This window comes from Lepisma saccharinum, chromosome 21 (genome assembly GCF_977018435.1).
Source record: "Lepisma saccharinum chromosome 21, izLepSacc3.1, whole genome shotgun sequence".
NCBI lineage: Eukaryota > Metazoa > Arthropoda > Insecta > Zygentoma > Lepismatidae > Lepisma > Lepisma saccharinum.
The window spans coordinates 6,300,669-6,319,290 of NC_139249.1; the positions used below are offsets into that span (position 1 = coordinate 6,300,669).

The window sequence follows — 18,622 nt, forward strand, 5'->3', positions numbered from 1 at the left end:
TTAAGGTGACCGGATTTTTAAAACAACAAAACGGAACATTTTTGTATTTTCCTGAAGGAGAAAAGGGATTGCAAAATATACACACACTAATAAGAACCTGTTTCATCATAAATACTGATGTTTCAAAACTAATTAAATAAATATATACTATGTAAATAACTCACATAATATAGTGATATGCACTGCACTCCAACCAAGCAGTCATTTTTAATTTGAAACCATTCATTGATATTTCAGTACATCGTTCTTTTCAAATAACATTTTGTAAAAGTTTACACTTTAAAAGTTAAATGTGTGATTATAGTTCACCTTATTAATCAACATAGCTTTCAAAGTTTGTACTGAAGGAGCGTTCTTGTCACTTGTCCACAAACCAGTGACATGCACTGAGGAGTAGCTATTCTAGCAGAGATAGATTAATCAATCTCACATCTCTAATTATTTTAAAATCACAATATTTATTGTCTTGTTAAAGCCACAGTTCATATGCAACACTTTCTTTTTCACGCGCTTCTCGTCCCTCGGTGTGATCCGCGGGCAAACCTGGCCTAGCTCGCTCTTCTTCCACCTTAGCAGTTCCAGGTAGAAATGGCTGCCCGAAGGAAAAGCCCTTTTCCCGTCGCCCCCGCTGCAATGGTTAAAAGCCCGTGCTTTCAGGTCCTCCCGTCTATCTCCTATAGGACAGATAGGGGATTGGTTTCCCTTCGATTTCTTTGTAAATCCTCTAAAGAGCTCAAGGGAAAATTTTCTGCAGTACTTACTTATGTTCTCTGTATTTACAGAATCTCTTACACATTATGTATGATATGGGATGTAGTTTTATTATTTATGAAATGGGAACGTGTTATGTGTGGACAATAATGTTATGCTTTCTTTTTTTTTTTATATCAAACATGGAATTTATAATGATTAAATTACAAATATTTGCTCAGGCTCTTTCTCGCTCTCGTTTTAGTAGTGTTTTATTTAAATATACTAATCTCTTGGCCTCCAACGGTGGGCAAGAGAATGCACGTTCATATTGTTGTTGGATTGGTTTATTTTACTTCACTTTTCTGCCACATTTGGTTATTGCGAAAATGAGGATGAGTGATGATGTGATGAAATTGATGAAGGGACCTTGAACAATCCAGGGTGCGATTCGAACCCGTGTTGAGCGTGCATTCTTGTTCCTGTGTTGTACTCTGCAGTGAATAATGAAATAATTTGAAATGAAAAATGTATCTCAGAACTCGAAAAGCCAAATGAATATTATTGAAGAAACTACAAAAAAGTGTGTTTTGTTTCTGTGCATAAAGTGGACTTAAATCACCAAATCAACCAACTGAGGGGGAGTGGTTATCACAGCATGCTACGACACCAGGAGTTCCGGGTTCGAACCCCGACCTGGGCATGGGTGTTCTTTGTGTTTGTCCCTTCATTAATTTATCGTATCATCTTTGCAATTAACTAAATGTGAGAAAAAAGTGATGCTATGTAACAAAAATCAAGTCAAATCATTGATTAATTGCTTGATTTGGTTTATTTTACTTCGCTTTTCCGCCACTTCTGGCTAATCGCGAAGATGATGCAATATAAATGATGAAGGGACACACTCAAAGAATACCAATGTCCAAGCCAAGATTCAAACCCAGGATCTCTGGCTTAGTAGTCAAATCAAATCTTTTTTCTTTTCGAAAGGGGGTGGGGGTTACGTTTACTTTTTTTAGTACTCATTCATCATTTTGCAATCTTTTCCTGTTATTGATGTTCTATTTTTAGGAATACTGGGCCCTAAAGGCGGGAGGTGTATGACCCACACCAACCTCCCCTTGATCACGCCACTGATTGCTACCCCAAGTGTCGATGTCACTGCCACAAACCATTCATGTACGAAAACACTCATTCAGTGGGGACATTAGTTCCATGTAAACAGAGAAGAAACTCCAATATTTTAAGAAAATTGGAATTGTAGAGAAAGTGTATTGTTACAGTAATCTCATGCCGATAAATCATTATCATTAAGAAAGGAAGATTTTGGCATCCCAATTTACATTTTTTTAAAAAATTGTTACAGACAAGAAAAAAAAGAAACTGCCCCAGTTAATGTGGGATGTCTGTTCACCTTACCCACGTTGCCATATTTATAACTCCCATCCTTGCTTCATTGTTAAGAAAAATCAACAACTTTAAATATTACGTCTCTGCCTTTGCTGTGATACAGATACTTGGCACTGAATAAAGGTGGTGGTGATGTGAAGGTGTGGCAATTCAGGGGCAGGATTACATGGCAAGCATCACCTATACTTCTTTTGCACGCTTAGGATTGAAAATTTTATGACTGTGCCAGAGGTTTTTTTTTCCTTGGTAGAACAGTACATTGTGTCCAGTTTGGTTAATTGAGATATCGCCAAGAGTAACAGAATTGATAAAATGTCTAACTGCATGTGTTTTGGTAGATTCCACACCAACTTGCAGGCCACTGAATGTCTACATATTGGACCTCACCATTTGTTATCCAACTGCTCACTCCCTTCACACTAGCTGACCTCTGTGGTGGAGTGATTAGCACAGTATGCTATGACACCAGGGGTTCAGAGTTAACCTGCACAAGGATATTCTTTGTGAGTGTCCCTTCATCATATCAACACTCATCCTCATTAGTAAATCTATAACATAGGTACAGTGGGATCCACTAGTATTGCTCGACAAATTGTCCATGACTATTTTCATTAATTTTTCTCTTACATCCTATGTATTTTTAACTGATGGATTTTTGTGTATGCTCGTGCAGAATTTGTCAACAGCTTGTTTTGAGTTTTCTTTTAATTCTTGAAGCTCTTATTGGGATAAATAAAGTGCACGAAAATGGTAATGGACAATTTGCACTGTAATACTCATGGATCCCACTGTACCTTATAGTTTTAATGTTGTGGCCAGTGGCAGTGATTAGGAGCAGCATGGGGACAGTTTCCACCCAGTTTTTATCCTGCGCTGTGACCTCTTAATGCTAACCCTTGTCTACTAAGAAAATGTAAATGGCCTAGCACCCCCAGTTTTGTCACCCGATCACTGGTTGTGGCATTTGCAGAAACTTAGTTTCAGTTCATTAACATTAGCTTTCCTCAGGACAATCTTAAGATGTTTTAAAAAGATAAATAATGAAGGGTTTAGAAAAGGTTGACACGTCCCTTTCCATTGCACTAATATTTATTGTTATTAATAATCTTTTCTCTTCTACAAATGTTTATTGTTCTTTAATCTTAATTTCTGTAATTTACCTATTACTGATAATGTCAGGATAGTGACTTACCTGCATATACTTATCTTGTAAGGGCTGTTACCATGGCAATTACGAGTGTCTTTTGTCTTGACTTGAAAGTTTGGGCTCGGTTTTTGAATAGAGTGACCTCTTAATGGAATGAATGGTGCAAAGATCAATTTAAGTTTGTGGGCAACACATATAGATGGATTGCAGAATTTAAATCTAAAGTCCCTTGGTTCAATTCATACACATTCCCACGGCAAGTCATAGTTTTTATTAATAGATTAAGAACAGGACACGTACGTACACCAGCACATTTAGCAAAAATAAAAATTAAAACTCAAGAAAATTGTAAATGTGGCAATAATAATCCTGATGCTCAACATTTAATTCTAGAATGTCCAATCTATTCAGATCAACAAATCATACTCTACAAAGGTTTTCAACGTTTAAAAATTCCATTTCCAATATCACTATCATCCATTTTAACAGATTTATCCCCTTCAGTAATATGGATGCTGTATGCATATTCTCGAAAATGTAGACTTGAAATATAAAGTGATTTTTAAGAAACAGCAAAATGGTCAAAAAAAGTGAATTATTTATAATAATTGTTATATATTTGTGATTCCGATTAATTTGTGAAACTAACTGCCAACTTTAGAAGAAAACATTAAAAGAAAAAAAAACAAAACAATAACGATGTCCAAAGTCGACAAGATAATGCTGACAGGGACAAAAAAGAAGAAGAAGAAGAAGAATTTTGAATAGAGTGATCAAGTTGAAGTTTAATTTCTTTGAGTGACATGGATTATATGTTAGGCATATAAGTATTTAGTTTGCAAAGAAGTAAAATAGACTTCCTTTTTCTTAGTGCAAATTTAACTTTGATTTCTATTTGGTTTGAACAAGGAAGCGAGATATTACCCCATGCCCTGAGAGGCATCACGCAAATGCTTTCGAGTCTTTCATGTGAACTGATTATTTGCTCTTTTAGTTAAATCATGTTCTTTTGACCAAAGAACGTGTCAAGGTACATGGAAGAAAAAACAAACATATAGTGTAACATATAATTAAACTAAATTTTCAATCATGAAAATTTAACATGGTGGTGAATATATGAAACGTTCCATACATTCTCAGTCATGGCAGTACAGACTGTTCTACACTTCAACTGCTTTCACTTCTTCCATGCAGAAGTATGATTAGGAAAGAGTGTGCCCTAGTTTTCATAAAAGGAATGCAAATAATTCAGTTTTATTTTCATTTCTGTTATTTAGTTTCTTGTCAATCCTAGATTTAGATTTATTTTATCCATGCATTTACATGCTGTGATATCGGACATGTAGTTTTAGGTAGACAATTTTCGGGGACGTGGCCCCCTGTCCCCCCTCAGCTTCACCACAGCGCACAAGTCGTTTAGTCATTATCCATCAATCTCTGCATTGGCATGATTTCTGGTATTGTGCTCTAAGTTAAGCTAATTTTATGTCTTTCTTTGAAAAAGTTGTATTTCTATATTTTCAGTGCCTGTATGTTCCATGAATTAAATTGTGAATACAGTCGGACTGCTTCTTTATATAAAGCAGATAATGCAAACTATTAAACAAAAAAGTATTGCCTTCACCGGGGAGAACATTATATATTTCAAAAGATGTGTGAAATGTTTGTTGTAAAATTTACTGCGCAGCCATTCGTTTCCTTCCGAAAAGCAAAAGATGAGCCAGTGGGGAGAAGTATTGGTCATCGCGCTCGCCTCGCATCGCTACTGACGTAAACCGACCTGATGCATGCATTTTGTACACCCCTGCGAATCTAGCATTTGTGTAGTGGGCTGTGTCAGTGCCTTGAGGTTTGTGCTGGGAAGTGTGCGTTATATCAGGCAATACGACAGGCTACACAAACACAGGTTAGTATTATTATAAGAGTGTTATGATGGGCATATGTAGGAACATTATGCTGAAACATGTTAAGTTCAACAGAAGAGAACGGCAAGGTACTCTATATAATTGCTCGAACGAGCAAAATGTACTGCATGAACACCAAGGGGTGTGTCTATGCTGTGCATGATGTGTGTAAGCGAGTAATGGTTGTTCTGAGTACATAATGCACTTGCCTAAGTTTATCTTTTCAGTAAGTATTCATTCTACACTAGCGTTGTGTTTATTTTAAGCAATAGATTGTTGTCTGTTGCGATTGACTCTTAATACTGTAGGGAGCGCCATTTTATAGACAAGATCGGGGGGTGAAACGGAACGAGGTTGAGTGCCTTATCGGAGTAGCCGACTGTTTTACATTGGTGTGAAATTTGCCCTATTGCTTCGTCTGTTTCGCACTTTCAACGTATGACACTAAAATACAAATATTAACGTAATAGTAAAATCGTAGTTCTAAATAAATCCTGTATAAAGCATAGTTGTGTGTTTTGTGTATTATCGGGTCTCGAGCTGCCTGCGGCCGCGGTGTTTGCACGGTCCCTTAGTTTTCGAATATTTTAGTGCACAGAGACGACGTTAGAATACGTATCTTTAACACTTATAAACTTAAGTTCAATGTGCTGGCTTTAGTAATAAGTTTTTCTTTCCGGCTCGATTGTTAGCGCGTAGACGACCACTTCAGCTAAAGAGCCGATTAGGTCATAGTTATATTAAGCTTAGCAGCCTGTGAGATAACGGTATACAGTTTTTAAATATGCGGGTTAGCGATTGAAGCTCTTGCGGACTTCCTGTACCTTGTGGTTCAGAATACTTTTTAATACATAGTGAAATGTTAATTTAAACTCTTTTCGGAAACATTAGTTAAAAGACACTTGTTGTGTAATGTGAATGTTTACCAATCACGTTCGCATGCCCTTCCAGCAGAAGTGTGGAATTGTTTCCGGAAACAAACTACGAGAAATACGAACGTGTGCGAATATAATGTGAAGTTACTTGTAAATAAATAACTATCCTTGTTTCTTATTTGCGACTGTGCATTAAATCGAAACTAAATTATGTGAGTGGAAGACTGATTTTCTGCTTGGAAGGAGATTTACATGTGTGTGCATTTTGCGCACGTATTATGCACATAGAACTACTCCTAACATGTATCTTATTAATTATATATTACATGTACACTTTATTCACAATTATTTCCACAACCTGTTGTCCACTTATGTTACGTTGCTTTTTCACTAGCTAATGAAGATGATGAATAAAGTGATGATGAGACAAACACCTATGGCATGCAGATTTTTGGATCTGTTTGAGCTTCAAAGTCGTGTTTAGGCCCCACTCCTCCAAATATTATGTATTATGTGGATACAAGACCTCCCTGATGGCAATCATCTACAAAACTAGATCCTAGGTTCAATGCCCTGTGGATGCTCACTGCATAGTGGTTCTGATCCCATATTAAACTGTAGGTCTAGTTCCTATTAGCAGATTCGAGCATAAAATTTGTTTAACATTTTTATATGCATACATACATACACAACCACTGTGTAAAACTCGGAAATGACATATTTTGCTATATGGCCACAGCATGTTCATAAGTTCAGTTACTTGTTCCTCAACGGAGTCCACACTATCTATTTCTAGTATTTAACAGCATGTTTGGCACTGAACCACTCAACATTGAATGTGATCATCTCTCCCCCCCCCCCCCTCATTTCTCTGGGAAACCAAGCAACCACTATCTGGTGCCTTCGCAAATTTTTCTCATATGCAATCCAGAGAATGAGAAGTGACAGAAGTAGAGTTTCAGACCCTGGTGAAAACATGGGTACCAGTTTCATAGATCGGAGACACATTAAAATCGGATATTTTGTGTTTTGCATGGTTCGTACTTACCAATTGTGTATTGCGGAACATAGTTCAAGGTGCCATTATGCTTTTTACACAAAAAAAATATACAATTTTTCACATAGAGCGTAATTTCTCTGACTCCTTTTTTTGCTTTTTTGCGGGCAAATCTTGACTACCGAAGTGGGCATGCAGTGTTTCCAACATACTTCACCGAAAAATACCTACTATCGTGTTCGTCACTTGTGCAAATTGTACATTATGCATGGATAGCCCCACGAACCATTATGCACGGTAGCTGACCCATAGTCCCACAAACCATTCACGGATAGCCACTCGAACCATTTCTGATAAGGTTAGGTTAGGTTTGGTTGAGTTAGGCAAGCATAGTAAAAAAAAAGGGGGGTTGAAACAATGACAGGGGCCTACGTCATGTAACATATCCAGCATCCGGTTGTCCTAGGGCAAGCAAATGAAAGCAATGGCAATTATGCATCGGTGAGATATTTCTCTTGAAAAACACATGATTTCCTGGTTAAATATATTCCACGATGAAAGAAAATACCTCGACAAACGCTGTAAACCTTGGAGAAACTCATTTCCGTAAGTAGTTTCTTGTGTTTGAAACTGTTACCAAAACATTCTACCAGTTATACAGTTTGTCTTGTTACATCGAAATAAATTGTGAATTTTATGGACATAGATTTGAAACTGGACTTTGGTATTGATGTGCCATCTGGCAACTATTAATATTTGGTGCCCAAACTGAATTCGCATTGGCTGAAATGAGGTTTAGTAGTAAGAAACCATATGCCTACACTAGTATAACATGAACACAAATTATGACTTCCTGCACTTTTTAGAGCAATGCAAGTAATATTGCTACAATTGTCGGAGCGAATTGACAATATAGAGAAAGTCTCCAATTTTGTTAATTTTCGGTATACTAACTAATTTTGGCCTAATCATGAATCTGTTGTAAAAAACTGGGGATCACGTCTGGAATTTTTTTTAAAGAAAAAGCAATTGATTTTTTTATATAGGTGTGTATGTGTAGTTTTACGAACGAAATGTTATAACTATGCTTGCCTAACCTAACCTTCCGTGAATGGTTTGTGGGGGGCCAGTGATCACTTTTAATAAGGAATTCCTGGTTTTGTAGCACGTAACCGACTAGCAATGTTTCACGAAAAACTCAATTTTTCCTGAAATCAGCGGTGGAGTATATGTGTAGTTTTATGGCCAAAATATTATAACTATGCTTGCCTAACCTTACCTGAAATGGTTATCCATGAATGATTTGTAAGCCAATGATCAGTTTCAATAAGCACTTAGCACGTAACAGACGAACAATGTTTCATCACTACTGAACATGCCATTTTTCCTGAAATAAACAGTAAAGCACTGTTGCGAAACTTACCTGTAATTGAAGCCCGCGTTCCTCTTCTGCCTAACCTCAATCACTTTCCACGACCAATGCTGTGAACAGTGTGGCAAGACTAGACAGTGCAACGAATTTTGAACGTAATTTGTTCTTACATGAAAGATGGTGCCTGTGTTTCTTTATGAAGAATTATCGTGGTAAATAGCAACGTTACTTTACAACTCCTACACGTAAATGTACAATTTTAACACGCAGGAAGTGAATTACATACTTTCTCTATAATTGTCAATTTTTACCAAATTGTCATCACAGAAAAATAGTGTACTTCACATTGCCAGGTTAAACTAAACTTTTAGATTAACCTAACCCCTACCAACAGGTGTAGTAAAAACTAAGATTAATTCAGGCGCTAGTCCCTTTTCCCCAAATCTAAGGAAGCCATGGATCCTAATAAGATAAAGCTGCACATAAAATGTGATCTTAAAACATCAAAATTTATTAATTAATACAAGCGTGGATTAAAAGTAATTAATTCTTGCAGCAGAGTGGCCTTCCTAAAGAAGGCTCAACTGGTAAGAGCATGAATAACTATGCAATACATTCTAATATTTGGTACTCTCTACCATATCGCCGCAGATTTTACAATTCGACTGGAAAGAGTTAAATTAGCATGTTTATTGTTCTGATTTAATGACACGTGATGCAGAAAACACACATACTGTGCTCGTTATTTTAAAAAAAGGTAGTGGAAATTTCCATAAGCAAACTTGAAATATATTTTTAAAAAAATCTAACACAGACTTGGAAAATTTAAGGTGATTCCATTAATTCGCACGGGACTGTAGTAGACCTAATTTCTGATTGGCCTACTTTATTTGAAATATTTTCTCAACGTTCATACATTTATTAGTGGGCGAATGCACACACACGTACAGTTCCATGCGAATTAATTGAAATACGAAAATAACTACACACTTTATGTATTTTTTTTGTACTTATATCCTAGTTCATCAATTACACTATTCAAAAACAACAAATTACATATTCGTAATATTTCTTAATAGCTAATATGTTCTTCTTTCTGTTATATAATTTGTATTACACGATTTGTCATAGATTCATCATCATGAAACCATAGTCAATTTTGAGACACTATCATGCATGAAAATATCTTGTTCCGATTAATTCGCACGGGACTGTACTGTCTTACCTTAGCATCTATTGACATTATTGAATACTAGGCCCACAATGAGCTAGCCACTTTGATCAACATTTTAATACGTTACATTTCACCCTGTAGGATTATGTGCAGGATATACAGTGGAACCTCAATATTACATTTTTCAGGGGACCAGGCTGAATACTCTTAAAATGCAAGAAACTGTAAGTTGGAGGAAAATTTTATGAGATTTTTGCTAAGTTGGGACCATCACGATTGAATGTAATGTGGGAAAATGTAAAATCAGGGTTGCACTTTTTTTTTTTATTTGTAAGCTTTGCCTAAATGCACTCCACATCACTGTTAGGTTGAATGGTCTTAATAATTTTGTTACTAGGTTATATACCATTAACACCCTCCTTTTAACTTTACATTTGTTTGCGTCCATACACCAGCATTTCAAGAAAATAAAGCTGGTGAAAATACTACTGAACGTGTGATTTCACCTCTGTGCATCACATTTGGGGACAAAAATAACTTTTTTCAGGAGTCTGACTGGCTTCAACGCTTGAATCTATGTATTTCTTCAGTATTCACGAAACAAAATATTTAGTGTTGAAGCAAAGTTTCTTCGTTCATAATTCTTCTTTTTGCACATGCATGAGAAAATTTGGAATTAATTTTTTGAAAGCGAGATGAATTGTGAATGTTGATCCATACAAAGTGCAACATTTGTTGGAATGATTTATTTTTGCCCTGTTTATCCTTAACAACTATAACAAACGTGCAGTGTCGTGTAAAATGATTTTCAGGCAATTGTTAGCAATTCCTCTACTACAGATTTTCAATAGATTAGCTGTAATTTGGACCCACTTTGAACCAGTGCTGTACCTTTAAACCACAAAGCCCTGCTGTGCGGGAGGTCACATTCTGATATACAGTCCCATTTAACCTATCTGCCCATTAAGGGGACTTAGAAAGGATCTCTCTTCTATTGACGAGCCTAACTTAAGTGTGTTCAGTATTGGCTCTTCTGGGCTTTTACTTTTGAGATCACCACCCCATAAATAAGTGTTTCTGTCTTGAAAGTAAAGTCATTAGCAGGAACAGATTTATATGTAGCAAAGATGTGCTAAATATGTAAATACATATTTAGTTATTTTCACCAAAATATGGACTTAAAATTGTATTTAAAAACAATACAAAAAAAACCTTTGTAATAGTATAAAACACTACACAAGCTAAATAAGATACCAGTGGCGTGCAGTGACATTTTCTGTTGGGAAAGCAGATCCAGAAAAATTAAGAAAACCAAGAGTTCGGTGCTTCCACATGGTACGTTATACTGAAAAAATGAGCACACTACCTGATACTGTTTCTTTAACGTCTCTAAGGGGAAAGATGAATGTCATGGTGCAGTTGTCCATTTTTTCGAATTTCAGTTGGTCTGTTGTCAAACTTATTTAATGCATCAGATGATTGAGACAATTTTCAAGATTTTTTACACATTGCAATATTCACAAATCCACTTTGGCAGTACATAGTTCTTTCCGTAGTAAATAGTAAACAATGCCAACACTAAAGCAAGGCCTCCCTGATGGTGCAGTGGTACCGTCGTCGCCTTGTAATCCAGGGGTCCTGGGTTCGATACCTGGTAGGCACATAGTGGTTCGGACCCCACTTTAAACTATAGGTACAGTCCAGATTAGCCTTACTGTGCATAAAGTGTGCTTAAAACACCAAATCAATCAATCAGCAAGCAAATAGAAATTCGGCGGATCGAAAAACTGTAACTTTTCACCTCGTAAAGCTCTTGAAAAAAAGTGTGACTGCACCCAGCGAGTTTTGCCAACTCTATTTGGTGGATGTGTCCATGGCAATGTTAGCTGTCTTAATAGACTGAACACTCTGAAACGTTCATCTTCACATAGAATATGTCATACGTATGTCAGCAATCATGTGTTTGTGTTTCGTCTGTGTTTTAAAACTATATAGTTTATTTATGAATATAAATTTTAACTATCTTGGTGGATATGTTACATCGCTGACAGTATACAGTACACTTGGACACTTAATTGTGCAGTTCACAACACTGAGGACATCAACAGACTGAACCAAGGGCACTCTGGCTTTCTTGCAGCCCTTACCGATTGGAAAACAATATTTCCCTGCATATAACGTACCCTCCCATTGGATCCTTCAAGGTCGCCTGTTGATTTTTCGGGACCTTGCTGGCATTGTGTGTTGCAGATGTTTTGTCAACATGCCAATAGAGGCTGTTGATGGCCCCATATCGGAAAGGGACGAACCTTGGAGGCTTGCAGGTTGATTCTGTTGAGGCATTATGGAAGAAGAAATGGAAAACTAAAAGTTAAAGAAGTAATTTTGTAACAGTTATGCTGTGTGCCTGCACTGATGGCCTTGCTGTACAGGAGTGCGCACGCATGTAAAATACAGAACGTTTTCATTGACATTAGTTGTAAAATAACACAAAATGTGTTTTCATTTTCTGTTTCCAAAACAACGAATAACAAAATTTTGTTGTAAGTGTTCAAGCATGAAATTTCTTCTGTTGTCTTTTAAAGTAAATTTATATTTACTAAAACTGCGTTCAATATCGAAAATAGTAATGGGGGAGTGTTTCAAATTGTCAGTTATTCGCAAGAAATTCACCCAACATTTTTGGTCACACGGGGGCATGTAATCATTCCGCAAATATGGAGTATATGTTGATAAATGTTTTGAAATATATGGAAATAATATGTAAAAATAAATAAAATATGAGCCAAAACCTAATATATGTGAAAAATGAAAACAATTTTTAGTCTAAAAATAAGTAGGGCTTGCCAATAGTACATACATGTAGTTTTTGGGATAACCTAAGAAATTGTGATTTAGTTATGCCTGTAGTTTATAGCAGCGGTTCTCAAACTTTTCTCTCATTGTCCCTTAGTCGTAAATAAACGTCTAATGTACCCCCACCATAGGTTTTCTCCGAATAGCAGGTTTTGGGGAATTTTCTGGCTGCCTTATTGGTGGGACGTTTTTATGTTATATGTTAGGAGGCGTGTATCTGCAATAGAGCGAAATGGCATGCGGACTGTATGTGGAAAGATGGTAAACAAATAAATATTAAAATCCTACATTTATTTTATTGGGTGTTCCTAAGTTTACAATCTTTGATTAGTTACAAAAATAAAAATGTGATACACATGTATGCTGAACAGTACATAAAACAATTTAATTTTCATATATTTTGTCCTGAGTTATTGAAAATAAAGACCTTACTCAAAGTGTTGTGTGCTCGCGTACAATCTAACAATGCACATGCAGGTTTGGTATTATTGCATCATGTTTATAAACTTCAGCAGTATACCCAGTCGTACTAGTGACGTTTTTACACTTTATGTTTGTGGGTTTTTGAGTTGCAGAATGAAATGGGTAGAGATTACGAACGAGTATTTTATTTCAAACATATGAAACAAAGATAAGAGTGTCAGGGAGAAAATCAGCCTTATTTGCCTGTTGAGTGCAAAAGCTATGAAGTCTGAAACAATGAAGTCTGCTCTACACACCTGAAGCAAACATGTTGTCTTGTAGGTATTCTCGACATTTCTTTTCAGAGCTGATGGCGTACCCACCTTCAAGTCATTCATGTACCCCTGGGGGTAGGGGTACCACAGTTTAAGAACCACTAGTTTATAGGATTCCATGAACTTTGCCAATCACTATGAAAAATATGGACAACAGAGACTCATTCCATACACACATATATTGTCATGAAGGACATATTTAGGGGGGTTCGGACACCCCCTCCCGAGAGACTTACTAATTAAAAATATTAAATAAATAAAATTACATAATGGAAATATACTTATTCTTTAATCGAGGGTTATTTATTTCTGCCAAACATCACTTCTTTGAATGACAGTGGCAAAGTAGATTTACGCAAAACTTATTACTACTTACAACCTAACATTCATAAAATATCACCTGGCACTTTACATTTCGTCAACTGAATCTAACAACCTTTTTTGTATATTTAATAAATATTCAAATTCTTTATCTATTTAACATTAATTCCCTTGCCAGGGCAGTTTTATAGTACCAATTTTGCCGACCTTAACTACACGTAAACTAGATAATGCATATTTCTAGATACATGCCTGGTTGTCATTGTAATAACTTAATTAAATATGTAAAGTAAAAAGTAAAGTGTTCCCCTGTGCATAGCACCACACCATGAAGGCGTATAGGGGGTGTGGGGGTAACGCCCCACACTTTCTTGATCCGGTCGTGAGTGGGGTGATGTGATCAGCATCACGCCCCTGACCGCCTTTACCCCCCAGGGTTTCCCCCAGGTACCCATGTTATTCGACGCTGGGTGGGCACCGGGGCCGCTTCCACCGTTAGAAAAGTTCCTGGATTTGAACCGGCCGGGGATCGAACCCGGAACCTTTAGCATGGTAGTCAGATGCGTTACCGACTGATGCCTTTTGATTATTCCAATGACTGCATTATTGTTAGAAGTAATTTTCCATAAGATGTTACATGTTATCCCCAAAATGAATAAACTCTGGGGCAGCAGGGGAGTCAAACCAGTTAAAATAATTTTCTTAACATGAGTATTGAAAGAGCAGGATAAGATAAGTTGGGAGATAAGAATAAACTTGAGGAAAAAGCTGCTGCCAGGAAGAAAAGATAAGAATAGGTTGTAATATAGACTTGAATTACATTGGAAATCTTTTAACGCCTAAGGCACATGTATCATTTGAGATGATTATAGAGTTTTGTAACCTGCTTCTTCTGGAGTATGCACTTACACATTAGCCCCCTCTAGTTGGCTGCACTTTTTGACACACTGTGTAGTGCAGGTGTATTCCAGTGTCAGGGTGGAGTGAGGAAAATAACTTTCAACCAAGTAGACTGAAAACGGTGTTCAAGTTCAGAAGATTCAAGAAATGCCTGTTGCGGCTTTAAACGTTCATTTGATTAGTTAGCACTTACCACGTGACCATACACCACACATACACCGACCCAGAACGTAGTGCAAACAGTGCAGACACCAAATACACTACTTGACTCCAAATCAACGAACCAGACGACTCTGTGTTGCACCGTGTAACCAATAGACGCTTCGGTGCAAAGAGTGTCAAGAAGTGGTTACTGTGCATGTAGTAAATTTTATTGATGAGAAATGTTCCATTTATGTTCATTAGTTTTACACTTATCCGAAGGATTGAGTGTTTAAATCCACATATCACCTCCAGAGACAAGCTGATCATTGTTGACAGTGAAAATGTTAGATGAGTGGTTTCCATTAAACACACACACACTCGCATCCGCAAAGTCACTGGTTCAAAATGAATTGATGCATCATTCCCCAGCAAGTCCACAAACTATATTTAGATTTACCTTGTTAGATTCTAATGAAATGTGGTATACTGAATACTATAGTGGATGTTGAGAAAACCGCCAAACCTTAGATTGATATGTCAACTGGTTTTGAAGCTATCAAATTTTGATAAAAAAACACAAAAACAAATATTTATTAAAATTGCATTTGAGGCTCACCTAATTGAACTGCAGATCTGAAGAAATTTCTCAATTTAAAGATCTTCATATGATTTGCAACACAGCAGGTTTGTAAAAAGAAATTATCAAATTTGATTTTCTATAAAAAAGAAACTATTTAAAAATTAAATAAAATGTTCATGTTGTTAATTGATTCAGTTTTATTTTGAGCCAATGTTGAGATCACTAGTTATACAATGTGTCAGTTTGGAGTGCTTTGTTGAATATTGCAACATGCACACATTTCAGATATATTAGGTGTAGATATGACTGAGTTGCTTTAGTTTGCATTTTAGACATGACTTCAAATGAGTAAATCTTGAATAACATTGTGACTACGTAAAGAAAATAAATGTTTGGGGGATATTTTCATGGGCATAGTCATATTTATTATGCAGCTAAATAACAAACAGGAAAATGCATATTTGGGCTAAGGAGCATTTATTTTGCTTCGGATGGCGAGGAGAGAAGTCAATGAGGTGCGTTTGTCGTCAACTTCTCTTCCATGTGGTACACACTTATCTGCATTTCTGCCAGAGTCCACAACCAGTATTATACTCTGAGTGTGTGGCCTTGTAATCAAGGGGTCCCGGGTACGATACCCGGTGGAGGCTCATAGTAGTTCGGATCCCACTTTAAACTGTATGCCCAGTCCCGATTAGCCTTACTGTGCACAAAGTGGACTTAAACACTAAATCAACCAACTTCATCCATCTCATCAACATTCATCCCCATCGGTTCGATTTGCCCAATTTGGGGAAGAGAAGCGACGTAAAATACACTAAATCAGTTAAGAAACAAAAAAAATCCCTCACGTATAGAATAGAAGGGTGTTTTTATTTACTACAGAGCGAATTTCATCCTTACCACGTAATGAGTAATCTCAAGGATGAGGGCAAATGATGTGGTGAAAGTGAGGGAGACACGCACACAGGCATGCACTGCATGGGATTCGAACCCAGACCTTGCCGGCAAGTTTGTGATTCGATCACTCAGCGTGCTAGGCCACCGAGACGGAAAAATCGCTAGTGTGTAGAGTGGTTATGAACCATCGTGAACCCTCGGCCCGGTTTGTTAAAAATATGTCAGAATCCACTCTCTCGTAATTGCACTTGTAAATAACTTTAATTTTTTTTTTACTTTATACATTGATATGTATCCTTGAAATTAAATAGTGATAAATCATGGCATAATCATTAGAGTAACAGTTTATTTATTTATTTATTGAAATTTCCAGTACAGCAGAAGCAATTTTAAACCAGAAAGAAACGACAGTAAAACAATAGACTGATTAAAAACACACAAGAAAGCATAACATTATATAAACAAAAATAAAACAAACCAAAACAGTACCAAGGTAAATAGATCAGTTTCACAAAAGCGTTACTTATTATTACAATTTTTCTATGTTGCTGATAAAAAATGAATATGAGGTGAATATATCTATTTGGTTTGAGATTATATTTAACTGATTCGGTAGCCTATGGAATAGTGAACGTTGTATGAGTGAGAGCCTGAGAGTTGTAGTGTGGAAAGTTTCCTTGCTCCGTGTTTTATGTCTAGGTACTATGAGTGAGAGTTCGTGGAGTGGGATGCTGCATCTTAAGTTTCCATTTATGATCTTATATAGCAATTTCATATCTGCAATGTATCTACGAGTTTCTGGAGTATTAATATGCAGATTTACAAGCAGATCTCTCTTAGGCAGGTGTCTCAGGGCAGTCACTCTATATCGAACGATTGTGAGGAAAAAGCTGAGAACACTGTCGATCTTGGAGGTATGAGAATGGGCAGCCATATTCCAGATTGGTGAACAATATTCTAGAATGGGGGACACAAATGTCTTGTAAATGGAAAGTGCTTTCGGTTATTGATTTCGGTGAATCTGTAAAGTAGGCCTAGCATACGCATTGCCTTTTTTGTGATTGTTGATATGTGATTATCGAAATGTAGTTTTGAATCTATGAGGATACCTAGATCTCGGTGTTGTGCTTCTTTTGCTAGAGGGAGGTCGGTGAGCGTATAATTGCCTTCAAGAATGTTTTGTTTCAATGAAATTGTTATGTAAGAGCATTTAGAAGGGTTTGTGGACAGTTTCCATTGCTTACACCATTCAGAGAATCTGTTAATGTCATCTTGGAGAATTTGCATGTCTAGGCTTGTTGACAAGAAAAATAGTGTACATTAGTTATCAACAACTGCATAAATCTTGTCTTTTCCTCAGGCCGTTTTTCTTTTGACATGTTGCCTAAAAATTCCAATTAGAATACTTCCACTACAAAGTTATTTGTTAATGAAAATTGTCGTGCAAACTAAACTGACAGGTTTTAGGAGAATCTACTTGATGTTATATGACCTGGCGGTTGAGAATTACTTGTGTAGAGAACAGTGGCGTGCCCAGAATTTTCGAAGTTGGGAGGTTATGTACACTTTTCCTACCTTTGATGTTTTTTTTTAGGAATACTGGACCAATGGGGAGGATTAACCCCCCCCCCCCCTTGGGCACGCCACTGGGTGAATATATGGAACGCATTTGTTAACATAAAAAGGCAACTGAACTACTAAAGTAACGGTGCTCGGTATAACGAAAGGATAAGGTATTACGTATATATACGTAAATCAGGCGGGTCTTCCTTATCGCACAACACTAGAGCAACCTTCAGTTCTGACATCAGGCGAGAAATACCTACGTTGTTAGGTTGTCTGTTAATTTGATTCTATTAGCATAAATACACCGAAAAGTTATTATTTGTGCTAAGGGAACTAAACCTAGCTAGCCTAACAAAAGGATTCCCCGGTGACGTCAGAACGCAAGGTTGCTCTAGTGTTGTGCGATAAGGGAGATCCATATCTGGTTTCTTTTTCATCGTTGCGCGCACGTTTGCAAACTGCGGTAAGCTGATGTTCGATGCGATATACAGTAGCATGTACAGATCGCCTTGAACACTCGCGAGGGGTGATCAGATCCCGCAGTGAAATAAAGTCGCTCACGCAAATACAGCATAATGGGTGACCTAGGCCTATATTTGGTGAAAAGGGCGGAATACTGAAAGGGAAGTCGGCAACCGAACAGGCCAACAACGCGCTTAGAAAGTGAGCCGTACCGTTCTTCTTCGAACAGAACGGACAGCGGTTATAATAAAAATGACGCGGTGAAAGTGAGAAAGGATTTTGAATGAATATACTCGTTCGTTGACTCATGTCTGGCGGGACGTCATTACATTTATTGATCGACGGCTGCATTTCGAGTAGTCACACACGCAAGGGACCCGCCGTCAGGTATTGACAGGTAGGGTTGGAGAGGGGGGGGAGATCTACCGTGTCGGCCAATGTAAGTAATTGGGGTGTCACTAGTGTTGGGCAATATATCGTCTGGACATATCGCGATATTAAAAAAATATCATACAGGCGATATCAACTAGACTATATCGTCACGATATTGTAGGGATATATCGTCACATTATTTGGCGATATATATC

At 37.1% G+C, this 18,622-nt stretch overlaps 1 protein-coding gene across 14 annotated transcripts in view; it reads left to right on the plus strand.

Annotated features, from left to right (window-relative positions):
* Positions 1–5,035: 5,035 nt before the first annotated feature.
* hts (adducin 1-like protein hts) overlaps positions 5,036–18,622 on the plus strand; it is a 124,963-nt gene continuing 111,376 nt past the window's right edge. For 12 of the 14 annotated variants that reach the window (XM_083142407.1, XM_083142412.1, XM_083142409.1 and 9 more), the window contains exon 1: positions 5,036–5,153. The gene's annotated coding sequence lies outside the window, so the exon portion shown is untranslated. The remainder of the gene's footprint in view (positions 5,154–18,622) is intronic. The other 2 variants (XM_083142420.1, XM_083142421.1) reach the window with 1 other exon arrangement.